The sequence below is a fragment of the Heterodontus francisci genome, chromosome 1 (assembly GCF_036365525.1).
Source record: "Heterodontus francisci isolate sHetFra1 chromosome 1, sHetFra1.hap1, whole genome shotgun sequence".
In the NCBI taxonomy this organism is placed as follows: Eukaryota; Metazoa; Chordata; class Chondrichthyes; order Heterodontiformes; family Heterodontidae; genus Heterodontus; species Heterodontus francisci.
In genome coordinates, this window is record NC_090371.1 from 65,471,817 (window position 1) to 65,485,208 (window position 13,392).

Sequence of the window (13,392 nt, forward strand, 5' to 3'; positions counted from 1 at the left end):
AAAGCTCATTGTTAATTGCTCAACTTTTTTCACCCATAAGTCAAACCAAGTTGTAGTTAATTTTCTGTCATTGACTTTCTGTCGCTAGATGTGGATAGTGCACATTACAAAAACTTTCCCTTACAGTCCTGTGCTGTTGTGTTGATCAAGTGTGAGAATTAAATCAATGGCAGTAAGAATGTGCACCATTTTCTACCATTACAATCTCAATGCTATTTTCAGTGACTTCACATTTAATCTTAACACTTTCTCCCTACACATCAGTAAAACAGTAGTCAACATGTTTAGTTGTTTTGCTAATGCTGAGGGGAGTGGGGATGTTACAAATTTACTGTTAAAGCAAATCATTTCAGTTTATGATGCATAGTTCTCACTTTATCTGGAAGGGATATTGGCAAATTCAACCTGAGTTTGTCCAAGAAAGTCAAGGCTAGCTTCTGGCTCAACCAGGAGGAAGTCTGAAGAAAATCACTGATATGTTCATTGTAAGGCATTACAGTGAAAGTATGAAATCACCAGACAGTTTGTATTAATTTGTTAAAGCTTCCTTGAAGACCCAACAAATTCATCCAAATAGTGTTTGAGCCAGACAGACCAAGAAGGCTGCAGGTCTATGCTGGGTTAGCTAAACTCAGCTATTGTGCTGCAGGTGTGCTACATTTCTTTCAGTGCCCCTGAGCTAGGAAAGAGAAGATTGGCCAGAGTGTGCGCTCTTGATTGAAATCCAGCAACTGTTGTTGGAAATATATATGTGTGGACATTTTATGAGGACAGGCTAGGGTTTGGCTGTGATGCCTTACTCAACCAAATAGCCTGCCAACAGTGTCAATGCTTGCACATGAATAATGGTAACTTGAATGTGGTACCAGAGGGTGATGATGCCTGTGGAATTCTTGTGTTATGAGGAATCAACATATACAGAAAGCAGGGGCGGGGGGAGGGGGGTGGTGGGGAAGGTAGGGAATTGGCAAGCAGAAAAAAGTCTTTTAAAAGGAGAGAATGTATTTTTCACAATTCTTTTCCTATTCTTGCAGTTTTGTATTTTATTCAGCATCTTTAATGAATCTGTTTTTCAGCTGTGGACAAATCAAAGGTGGTTTAATGTTACATCAAATAAACCCTGCACTTGGATTACTTGCTTGTAGTCTATAAAACATGTTAGAGGAGATTGCAGCCCAATATGATGGAATGAATTTAACCAGACCTTAGTGCCCTGACTTTTTGCAACAATTTTATCCATATAGTACATACCAGAATTTACAAAGTAAGCCAGCTTTCAGAATGATTGTACACTGAAGCCCAAATGTGTGTAACCTCAATGAATGTAAATCCCTGCTATGAGTAAGGTTTCATTATGTCCTGACTCCTTTGCATGTCTGCATATTCAGTCCTCTTTTATACGCAAATGTAGTTAGATGCTATCTTTGTTATTGTGCATACAACATGGCTTTACTGTAATTCACAAATATTTTCTGATGATTTTGCTACTTAGACAAAATATCCTTTACCCAGTAATAATGATGTAAGTTAGTTTCCTGAAAAACCGCTCCAGTTCACTAAAAAAATAGTGATATGAATTGAGTAACTTAATTACATGGGCATATATGCCCACTGTCAAAAGAAAATGCATGCAATATAATGGGACTCCAACCTATTAAGTATGATCACTGAGAAAACATTCCAGCAGGTCACCAGTAGTGATTTGTTACAGCAAAAGCAAAATATTGCAGATGCTGGAAATATGAAATTAAAAAAAGAAAATGCTGGAAATACTCTGCAGGTTTGACAGCATCTGTGGAGAGAGAAACTGAATTAATGTTTCAGGTCAAAGAGCTTTCATCAGAATTATGGTTTATTGTGTACTTCTCTACACTGTAGTTTGTATTTATTCAAAAGGAACAGAATCCTTTCAATAACTTTTTGAGTGTAATTATTATCAGCTAATCTTAATACTGTTAATTTACAAGTATGTTACTGAAAATGAACAGTTCACATTTTATTAATTTGGGTTTTTGTCAAAGCAAGACAAGTTGGGAAGTGAGATGACTTCAGTTCCAACTGAGAAATGAGAATTTCCTTTGACCAACCCATCCAGTTCTAGGCACTTTTTAAAAATATAGTCCACTTGCAGGAAAATGTTATCCAATCACACCTTCTAGCAAGATTCAGATGGTATATGTGAAATCCCTGTTATATTCAAATTTCTTTTAATTCAACTTTTTTATTTGTTTTTGTATATCCCAGTTTATCACATACAATAGGAATTTTTATGATCTTTAAATTTCTTTATCCGGATAAGGCAAAGCAATAGCATCATTAATACCATGAATGGGTGTTGTGTCAGTTACATAATGTTGCCAGTGGCTACAGCGAACACACACATGCTTGGGATTAGAAGAGTCCATTGAAAAATTATATACATCTAACGAAAGTAGTAGCTGGGGCTCTGTGGCTGCTTATTACACCTTGTGATACTAAGTCATGCACACCAGAAATTCTGGTCTTTGATCCTCAGTCTGTACCAAGTCAGCTAATCTTACCCAGCAGTTGGAGTGTGGCAATTGGCTTCAGTTTCTATAGGTTGGGAAGGGGAAAAAAATGCCAGGGTTTCTGATTCTAATCGCTGTCCAGTGACACATGCTGGAAAATGATTGGGTATCAGATCAGGGAAGGACTGAAATCAGCTGTGATGCCTCCCTTGACCAAATTGGTTGCGAATGCTGTTTAGTCACCTGTAAAGAATGGCAACTTGAACAAGGTATCTCAGGCTGCCGAGTACCCTTGAACTGTAGCTCAGCATAAGTGAGAACCTTCAGGACAGCAAGGGAGAAAATTGAATAAAGTAACACTCGGTAAACAAGAACTTCCACTTTACCTTGCATTTCTCAGGGCTATGAGTGTGCAAACAATGATTTAATGGAGATTTTTTAAAATACTATACAAACATTTAAATAGATATGCATTTTGAATTAATTTGGCTGCCCATTTCATCTTTTATATTACTGGGTAAAGGAGGGACGACTAAGGCTGTTAACCACAGCTATCAAAAATGGCTTCCAGCAGTGTGGAATTGCTTTGCCATCTGCTTCTAATTTGCAAAGTACCAGGTATCAATTATAGGCCGAGTTTAATTTGACATGGAAAATGAAAGCACTAACAATCTCTGATCATTAGGATTATTTTGCAATACTTTTCCTCATGAACTCTCCTTAGTATGCATTGTTCATCAGGCTCATTTGGAATAGCTTAAGTCTACATGTGAACTGTTGCTTAAAAGTGAGTATAGCAAGAGGTAATTGTTAACAGAAGTTTGGCTTTTGCACACACATATATGTTCCTTGTACTGGGAAAAAGATTGTACAGTGTTTGGTGGTGGATCTGCAGAGTAAAAGATAAGGACTGTTTGTGAATTGCACATTGTAAGAAATTGACTCAAATAGACAAAAAAGGGAAGTAGCAACAGAAGCTGGATTGATTGGATTGTATTAATTGCCTTTTGATTGGGCCACACCAGAAGTGCTTATTGAAAATACAAGTTTTGAATTGAAGTCACACTGATAGAGGCAGTCCAATGTGGAGATATGTTAGCCTGGTGATTTTTTTCCCCCTGAATTTCTCCCTTCCTCTACTGAAAGCACTGGCATTTGATGGTTAGTGCTTCCATAGGCTCCAGCTGCCTTATGTTGCCTCGCCCAAGTGGCCATTCTTACTGTGTGAGCCTTAAAAGTGCATGTTGGTAAACTAATTGACTATGGGGCGAAGGGGACAGAGAGGAGGGAGTGCTGTGCAACCGAAAGAATGTAACCAGTTCCAAACCTAACTTCATCTGATATCCACATAAATAAAATAGAAAGCAAAGAAACTGTAAATGCTGGAAATCATGACATAAGCAGAAAATGCTAGAAACTCACAGCGGGTTAATAGGCTTCTGTCAACAGAACAGACAAGCTCCACAGATCTGACTGAGCTGCTGCTTGTTTTCAGCTTTCTCTGTTTTTGGTCACTGGATAATGCTGAGAAGTAGATGTCCTATGGCTGATATTTCCTCTTCCTAGCCTGGAGTCACTGTGGCCGATTATGATGCTCGAATGGATGCCAAACTGAGAAAAATGAATTCCAAACCCTTTGTACTCCAAGCAGCGCATTTGCTCTATGAGCTATCAAAGTGTGCTTGAAGCAGATGACTGTGTCTGATTCAAGCAGGATAAAATGGCATAGAGATGTTGTGGAAAAGGCATTATGTTACATTAATTTTAATAGTTGATGCATTACTAACAAAGTGAATACTGCTGATGTAGTGGCTGCATTTTAATTGCTCTGCCATTTGCAGCTCTGCCTTCAGCTGCCTAGGCCCTAAACTTTGGAATTCTCTCCCTATATCTCTCTGCCTCTCTACCTCACTTTCTTCATTTAAGATACTACCTCTTTGACCAAATTTTTGGTCATCTGCCCTAATATCTCCTATGTGGCTTGGTCTTGTTTGATTACATAAAAGGTGCTATATAAATACAAGTTATTGTTTCTGCATGTGTGATGCAACAGTGCCAATACATACTTGCATGAAGTACTTCAACAGGTCCTCTGCTCTTTATCACTTTCTTCTGAATAATAGGTGTAGTTTAGCAATGAGTCATTACTTTCATAAGAGGGGGGAGGGGTACAAATTGGCAACAAAATTCAAAAGGAAAATGGATAATAAGAATATTGGAGTAAATTGGGGTGTGACTGCAACAGTGTGCTGTTTAAATGAAAACTGCTCTCATACCACAGATACAAATATACATTAGTTCTGAATTTAATCTCATTCCAGTGCTTTCCTGGCTGGCCTCCTTTCCTCCACCATCCACTCACATCAGCTCATCCAAAAATCTGCTGCTGTTATCCTTTCCCACGCTAAGCTCCGCTAACCCATCACATTTATGTCTCGGATTTAAAATACTGCTTCTCGCGTTTAAATCCCTTATGGCCTCACCCCTCCCTGTCTCTGTAACCTACTCCAGCCCTACAGTCCTCCAAAAATTCTGCATACTTCTGAATCTGGCTCCCTGTGCATCCCACTCCCTATGCCCCACCATTGGCTACCTTGCCTTCAGCTGTCTGGACCCTACAATCAGGGATGTCTTTCCTAATGTAAAAGCCTCTCCACCTCCCCTTCTGTCTTCAAGATGCTTCTTAAAGCGCCCCCCCCCCCCCCCTTTGAACAAGCTTTTAGTGATCTCTTCAACTATATAACTGAGAGTTGTCTTTGTAATTTTATTCGGAGAAGGACATAAGGAAGGCTGCTGTGGACGTTTGACACATTTTGGTGCAGATCAGAAAGAGACTCATTGAATATGTTGCTCAATGCTAAAATTGAAAAAGGCATTCCATTTTCCCCTTTTGTAATGCTAAGCTTAATAGCACAAACTCGCCCTCCAGTAGGGAAATAAAACAGTGTGTAAACTGTATGAACTTCTTTCTAGGGACCCTTATATTAAAGAAGTGTAGTTGACAGGAGATATGCAAGTCTCCCTCTGTCAGCTGCATTCCTTAAAATGAATGATTCCATGGATAGCGAACAAATGAGTAAGTAGACTGAAAAAATTGCTGAATCTACAAATGTGCTATCACATTAAAAGAGTTGGCCTTAGGATAATAATTGCGAGGAGCCAATTACCTGTGTCCCACTGATACTGAAACCCAGTCTGCACTTTCACAACTGAGACTAGTGCTACTGGCACCCAACTTTATATAAAAAGAAGAGTAATCCAGAGAGGTCACTCTCCCAACACAGAACGTCAATAATATAGGCAATATATAAAGGTGCTTTTACAATCTCACAACACTATTATAGCACTGCTCCCTCTGACGGCACCAAGATTACTTTAAGAGATGATTTTCTTTGGGATTCGAGACAGTAGCACACTTGGTGGCAACTAGTAAACATTGCTGCCAAAATGAGAGGCTGCCATCATTTCTGACAGATTTCTGGGAAACATTTGTGTGGAGCCCGATCTCTGCAACGGAATCTTTTCATTCCACAGCTGAGCCCAGTGCCAATGGCATTCAGTTTTGCGGCTGAGTGTCAGAATGTGTATGTAAGCCAATGATGTTTTTGTTTTAAGTCTTTTAGGAAGTCCCAGCAGCCAGAAAATGGTCATAAATGGTGACTGAGGGAACTGTGCACACGCAGGCTTGAATGTGTGCAGTTATATATCTGGTGCTGGAGAATCTACCTCGCAGTCAAAAAGTGATATTGTTAATTGTATCAGCAGACTCTGGCAATGTTGCAGAACTAATTCAGAAATCAGTGGTGCAATATAAAGAAAGATTAATCTATCTCAGTGTCAAATTAAGTATAAAGAGGGTATTTGATCAATATAACGAGGGCATTAGATCAGAGTAATTTATCTCAGTGCTGAATGCTCTTGTAAAAATATCTCAGAAGTAACAAGCAGATTTAAACAGTATCATTCAGTTAACTGATTTTTAAAAAATATTTTCAGATAGTACTTTATTCAATTCTGGGAGAGCAGTATAGTTAAGCCACTCTCCAGCCTTTACTTTTGGACTGAGTGACAGGTCCCTGTGGCTGGGCTGTGCTGGGCTCTGCTGGGCTCTGCTTTCATACAGAACCCCACTTGGAGCTTAAACATGTACAATTGGTTCCTTGTACTCACATAACTAAAATTGACTGTAGAATTGAAGAGCCATATCTTTGTGTGTCATTGATTCCGCTGTCAATTTTAGTTTGTCGATCTACAATAATTTGCATTCCTATAGCATTCCTCACAAATATCCCTAAGTGATTTTCATTAAGGAGAAAATAAATAGGAAGGGAAAAGGATAAAATGGAAAGGTTTAGGGTGGATGAAATGAAACAAAGCCACAGTTGAATTAAATTAGGGTGGGGCACCAGAGGCATGGTTGAGGTGGAGGGATAAAAGGCATGGTCAAAGAAAAGCTGGGATGGTGGGGGGTGGGGGGGTGGGGGTGGGAGGTAGCAAGAATATGGTCAAAGATGGGCTAGGTGGGGGTATAAAAGTTATGGTCAAAATTAAGTGCTTTGAGAAGGCTTTTGAAAGCAAGGATGGAGGTGGCAAAGTGGAGAGAGTTACTAATGGTGTTCCACAGAGCAGGAATGCAGTGACCTAATGAGTGCCCTCCACTGATGGGGCAGAAGAAGTGGGGGACAAGGAGAAGCCTAGTGTTAAAGCAATGGATGACATCTTTGGACACATAAGATTGGAGATGATCAGTAAGGTTGGGTGGCATGAGACCCTAATGAGATTTGTTGGTCAGGGTGAGATTTTGAAGTCATGTTGCTGGGGCATGGGGAGCTAATGGAGCTTGGAGAAGGTTGGAATGATGGGAGTGGGGGATATTGTGCAGAAGAGCATATGGAATGAGATATTTTGAATGAGTTGAAGCTTGTGGATGAAACCCAGCATTGGAAGAGTTGAGTTTTGAAGAAATGAAGGCATGGACTTGATTTTCACTGGCACAGGGAGAGGTGGTGGTGGTGGGGAGGTGGGGGTGAGAGTGTGGGGTTGGCGTTGGTGGCAGTAAAAACTGCATTTTTAGTAATAGAACACTAATAGAAGCTGAGCAGGACTCAAGATTCCATATGTCAAAGCTCGACCTGATTTGGCAGCCAGGAGGTAAACGGACAAGCGGTGCTGGTGGCAGTCAAATAGCTGGCTTCAGTTTCATCAATATTAGGTTAGAGGAAATGCCAGTGCATTCAGGTCTTGATGGAGAGGCAGTTGAAGAATATGGCAACAGCTTTTGGATTCGTGGAAGAGTCAAGTAGAGATATTGTTCACAGCTTCAAAAAATGATGCTGTCAATGGCTAGCATATTAATAATGAAGAGGAGGGACCTTCAGATGGACCAATGATCAGATGGTGCTTGCGCTGTATAGTGTGATGCCTTTTACTTCAGACCAACAAAGTAATTTTGAGAGGCTCTGCAAATCTGGCGGGCTGTGCACTGGAGGGCACTAGTATGTGTAACTGCTGGGATTACTGCCTGTAGATATTTGGGGCCTATATAATGTTTAATGAAACTTTTACACCATTGATCTATGGACAGCCTTTAGTTGTGATCCTCTCTGTGGTGAGTTCTTAGTATCAGCTGTTAGGTAGAAAGCAGAGCCAATCATCCTTGGCTGATCTTGTGCACTCTGGAGTGGGGCAGGTCCGCGGGAGCAGGCTGTCAGTCTAGACCATCATGCAGGAAGCAGAAGCTGGCATATGGTTTTGGGGGAAGGAACTAAAAGAACAGAGAAAATACGGGTCTCCCTAAAAAGGGATAAATGGAGAGGTTGACCTCTTTGGTGCAGGAGATTAGCATCAGGGATCCAGATCAGCCAGAAACAGATCATTTACTTTGCAGCTGCAGAAAAGTCAGCAACAACAGATGGAGTTTTCTCTGACCGACAATTTAGAATCATTAAATAAGCTTCATTTATACTCAGGAACTAGTAACTTTGCATGGGTATATAATGGGCAGCCAATCCGATTATCACCCGTTTCACATGTCCATCGACTTTACAGGTTCCTCCCACACTCTTTTATCTAATAAATAGTCATAACAATCCAAACCCAGACTCGTACTGACATTGTCCTCAGAGAAATCAACAATGAGGTGTGAGGTTGCGACTTGGGGGAACGTGTCACAAGCTGACACAATTCTGTGTTTCTGTCATACCTACAAACCCAGTCTTTTATAGTAGGGTCAGTGGACTGCTAAGTGATTGTTATTCTAGCCCAGGGACACTAAAACCAATTGTATTGGGCCCACGATCACCATCAGAAGTGATTGTATTGGGCCCTCATTGGTCTTTGTGGTTTCGTTGTACATCAGATATTTATCACTGATCGAATTCGATTTTTAACTGGCAGAACTCACAGATGCATTGCCTGAGAGTGTGGTGGAAGCAGGTTCAATTGAAGCATTCAAAAGGGAATTAGACTGTTATCTAAAAAGGAAGAATGTGCAGGGTTACAGGGTGAAGGCCGGGGAATGGCACTAAGTGAATTGCTCATTCGGAGAGCCAGTGCAGACATGATGGGCTAAATGGCCTCTTCCTGCACTGCAACAATTCTGTGATTCTGTGACCTCTGGCAGCCCGTCTGTTCTGGCAGTGAAAAGACCAGGGCCTTATTTAAGCTGTAAGCTGCTTGCTCAGAATGGCTACTTTGAAGCAGCTTGCTGGATTTGAGTTGGCCCCAGTATCAGGCTGCACAGAGGCTGCTGGGCAAGCAGCAAAGAAAGTGTGTAGGGGGTAGGGGGGATGGGGTTGTGGGGAGGGAGGGTGGAGACAAGTTGGCAGTGACCTAGATTATTTAACACTTATGTTATCAGGGCCTCTTTGGCATCATCACCAGTGAAACAGATCAGAGTGCATACAGCGCGGGCCCCAACCAGTCCTGTTCTAAAATTACAATGAGTGACTTATATATTGTTATCTGGCTCCATGTCAAATTTTGCTTTATAACGCTCCTGTGAAGTGCCTTGGGATGTTTTAATATATTAAAACACTATATAAGTACATGTTGTCATTGTTGTCGATTCATGTAATAGGATCCCAATTTCCATTTAAAAGTTGCCTAACACCTGAAACAGGCAGTTGCTTCAGCTGCACAGTGATACGCCCCTGTTAAAGTGGGAAGAGCATCTGTGTTAATGGAGCGGTAAGTCTACCAACTCCATTTTGAGGCCATTACTGCCCCATTAACACTGACTTCAGCAAGTTATACTTGACCCCAGCCATTGAGGGAGCTGTACCCAAGATATTTAAAGGATCAATGTGTTCTGGAATTTTGTTTGTAAAACAAAGGCTTGGGTTCATAACCCTGCCAACATGATGACATCTCCACTGAGTGTTGATACCTTCAGTTCCACCAATTCACATGTGCACGAGCAGTGCTTCTGAGGAACGAGAAATTGCAGGCACCAAATATAAGTTATTTGATCTCTATTGACAAAATCTGATGCCTGATATTCCAGGCTGGTACAAACATCAACATTTTACGCTGTTGAATGATTGCAGGAGGTGCATTAGAATTTGGCAAGATATTTGATTCAGATAGGAACATACACTCTTAGTGTTGTGATGTCCTCAATGGTTAACTACAGCAAGTAGTGTGAGAGTGAAAGCATTAGATCAATGCACTGAAATGACCTGGGAAACATATTTGGACAGAATCACTCCATCGTGGGAAGATATAGACGAGCAGTGTTTGCTGGCAAGAAAATAGGAAATTGAGTTGGGAAATGTTCTGATCTGGCTCGTATCCAAGAAAATTAGATCTCAAGATGCCTTATTTTATTACTTTATGATAAGAAAACAGTAATAGAAATAACATATGCTTACTTGTCAGTGAAATGGAAGAAAATATATTTCAAATCGGCCTTTCTCTGCTGAAGTTTGATTCATTGTTTCTAGCTATGTTGAACAGATATTTAATGTTAAAATGGTTGACAAATAGGATACAGCAGACTTTTAAATGTTTGTTGCACCGCTGTTTTGCCACATTTTCTGCCCTTCTTTACTCTCCTGAAGGTGTTGACTAATGCTGAAATGCAGTGCCATGGGTGTGAAAGTTGCATTGAAACTGAAGTATTGTGGACACTTGTTCAGGTTCTTGTATTCAAACGGTGCAAGTGGCAGAGAAATGGGTGTTCATTCAAGAGAGTTGGTAAACATTTTCCCAGAACTCAATGAATTTTCAAACAAACACAGAAAATGCAGGAAACGCTCAGTAGGTTTGGCAGCATCTGTGGAGAGTAAACTCAGTTTAATGTTTCAGGTGGGTTTCATTATCGACTTGATATATTACCAGCAATGTTGGGGAGAATTTTCCAGCTCCTTGGAGGCAGGGCTAGAGGCATGGGAGCTGGGAAAAGCCTATTTGGCCAGCTCCCGTGAGATCATACCTGAAGTCCTGCTGCTGCCGCGAACTGGGTCGGGACCTGAAAATGGTCTTGCTGCCTGAAAACTTTCAGAGTCTGAAGATTCAGCCCGTTAACTCTGTTTCTCTCTCTACAGATGCTGCCTGACCTGCTGAGTGTTTCCGGCATTCTCTATTTTTATTTCAGATTTCCAGCATCTGCAGCATTTTGCTTTTTGAGTTTGTTGCCAGGTTGCTTAGAGCAGTGGTTCCCAAACTGAGGTCTGTGGACTCTGGGCGGAGAAGGGTTTGCAGATGCTTCCAGGGAGTCCACAAAATAATGTGAAAATAGTAATGAGATGGGCTTGATGCGAGCCCAGAGGTGGGAGCGGAGTGCGGCAAATATCACACTAAGGATCGACAGACTCTGCAGTGAGAAGCAGCACACCCATCTCACTGATATCTGTAATTACTTGTTTTCTTAAAAACATTATTAAACGTTTTTACATGCAGCACTTTCATATCATTAATACTATATACCATTATAATTTAGATTGGGTGTGGGGGGGTGGGGGGAGGGGGGGGGAGCGTCCGTGATTACTAATCCATTTGAGAAGGGATCCTTCAACCAAAACATTTTAAGAGCTACCTTGAGCCTGCTCCGCCATTCAGTAAGTTCATGGCTGAACTGATTTCTCCACATTTCCACCTATCCCCGATAACCTTTCATCCCCTTGCTTATCAAGTATCTGTCTACCTCTGCCTTAAACATATTCAATGACTGTGCTTCCACCACCTTTTGAGGAAGAGAATTTCAAAGACTCACGACCCTCTGAGAGGAAAAAATTTCTCCTCATCTCTGCCTTAAATGGGCGACCCCTTATTTTTAAACAGTGACCCTTAGTTCTAGATTCTCCCACAAAGGGAATCAACCTTTCCACATCCACCCTGTCAAGACCCCTCAGGATCTTATATGTTTCAATCAAGTACCCTCTTACTCTTCTAAGTGATGGGCTGAAGGGCCTGTTTCTGTGCTGTATAACTTTAACTTCCAGCGGATACAAGCCTAGCTTGTCCAACCTTTCCTTGTAAGACAGCCCGCCCATTCCAGGTATTAGTCTAGCAAACCTTCACTGACCGGCATCCAACACATTTACATCCTTCCTAAAATAAGGAGACTAATACAGTACACAGTACTCCAGATGTGGTCTCACCAATGCCCTGCATTGCTGAAGCATAACCTCCCTATTTTTGTATTCAATTCCCCTCGCGATAAACGATAATATTCTATTAGCTTTCCTAATTACGTGCTGTACCTGCATACTAACCTTTTGTGAGTCATGCACTAGGACATGCAGATCCCTCTGCATCTTAGAGCTCTGCAGTCTCTCACCATTTAGATAATATGCTTCTTTTTTTATTTTCCCTCCAAAGTGGGCAATTTCACATTTTCCCACATTATACTCCATTTGCCAGGTCTTTGCCCACTCATTTAACCTATCTATATCCCTATGTAGCCTCCTCATGACCTCTTAACAACTTACTTTCCTCCCTATCTTTGTGTCAGCAGCAAATTTAGCAACCATAACTTCGGTCCCTTCATCCAAGTCATTTATATAAATTGTAAAAAGTTGAGACCCTAGCACTGATCCCTGTGGTACACAACTCTTTACATCTTGCGAACCAGAAAATGGCCCATTTATGCTACTCTTTGTTTTCTGTTAGCAAGCCAATTCTCTATCCATGCCAATATGTTACCCCTACACCATGAGCTTTTATTTTCTGCAATAACCTTTGATGTGGCACCTTATCAAATGCCTTCTGGAAATCGAAGTACAATACATCCACCAGTTTCCCTTCATCCACAGCACATGTGACTCCCTCAAAGGTCTCCAATAAATTGGTTAAACATGATTTCCCTTCCACAAAACCATGTTGACTGTGCCTGATTACCTTGAATTTTTCAAAGTGTCCTGCTATAATGTCTTCAATAATAGCTTCTAACATTTTCCCGAAGACAGATGTTAAGCGAACTGGCCTGTAGTTTCCTGCTTTCTGTCTCCCTCCCTTTTTGAAGAAAGGAGTTACATTTGCTATTTTCCAATCTAACAGAACCTTCCCCGAATCTAGGGAATTTTGGAAAATTAAGACTAACGTATCAACTATCTCACTAGCTTCTTTTAAGACCCTAGGATGAAGTCCATCAGGACTTGACAGCCCGCAGCTCCAACAATTTGTTCATGTACCACTTCCCTGGTGATTGTAATTTTCTTGTGTTCCTCCCTCCCTTCCATTTCTTGACTTACAGCTAATTCTGTGATGTTACTTGTATCCTCTAAAGTGAAGACCAATGCAAAATACCTGTTCAATTCATCTGCCATCTCCTTATGATCCATTATTAATTCCCCAGACTCACCTTCTATAGGACCAATGCTCACTTTGTTAACTTTTCTTTTAAAAATATCTATAGAAATTCTTATTATCTGTCTTTATATTTCTAGCTAGCTTTCTCTCA

General features: G+C 40.9%; 1 protein-coding gene across 5 annotated transcripts in view; it reads left to right on the forward strand.

Moving 5' to 3' along the window:
• LOC137369825 (AT-rich interactive domain-containing protein 3A-like) overlaps positions 1-13,392 on the forward strand; it is a 529,509-nt gene that overhangs the window by 3,480 nt on the left and 512,637 nt on the right. The window lies entirely within an intron of this gene.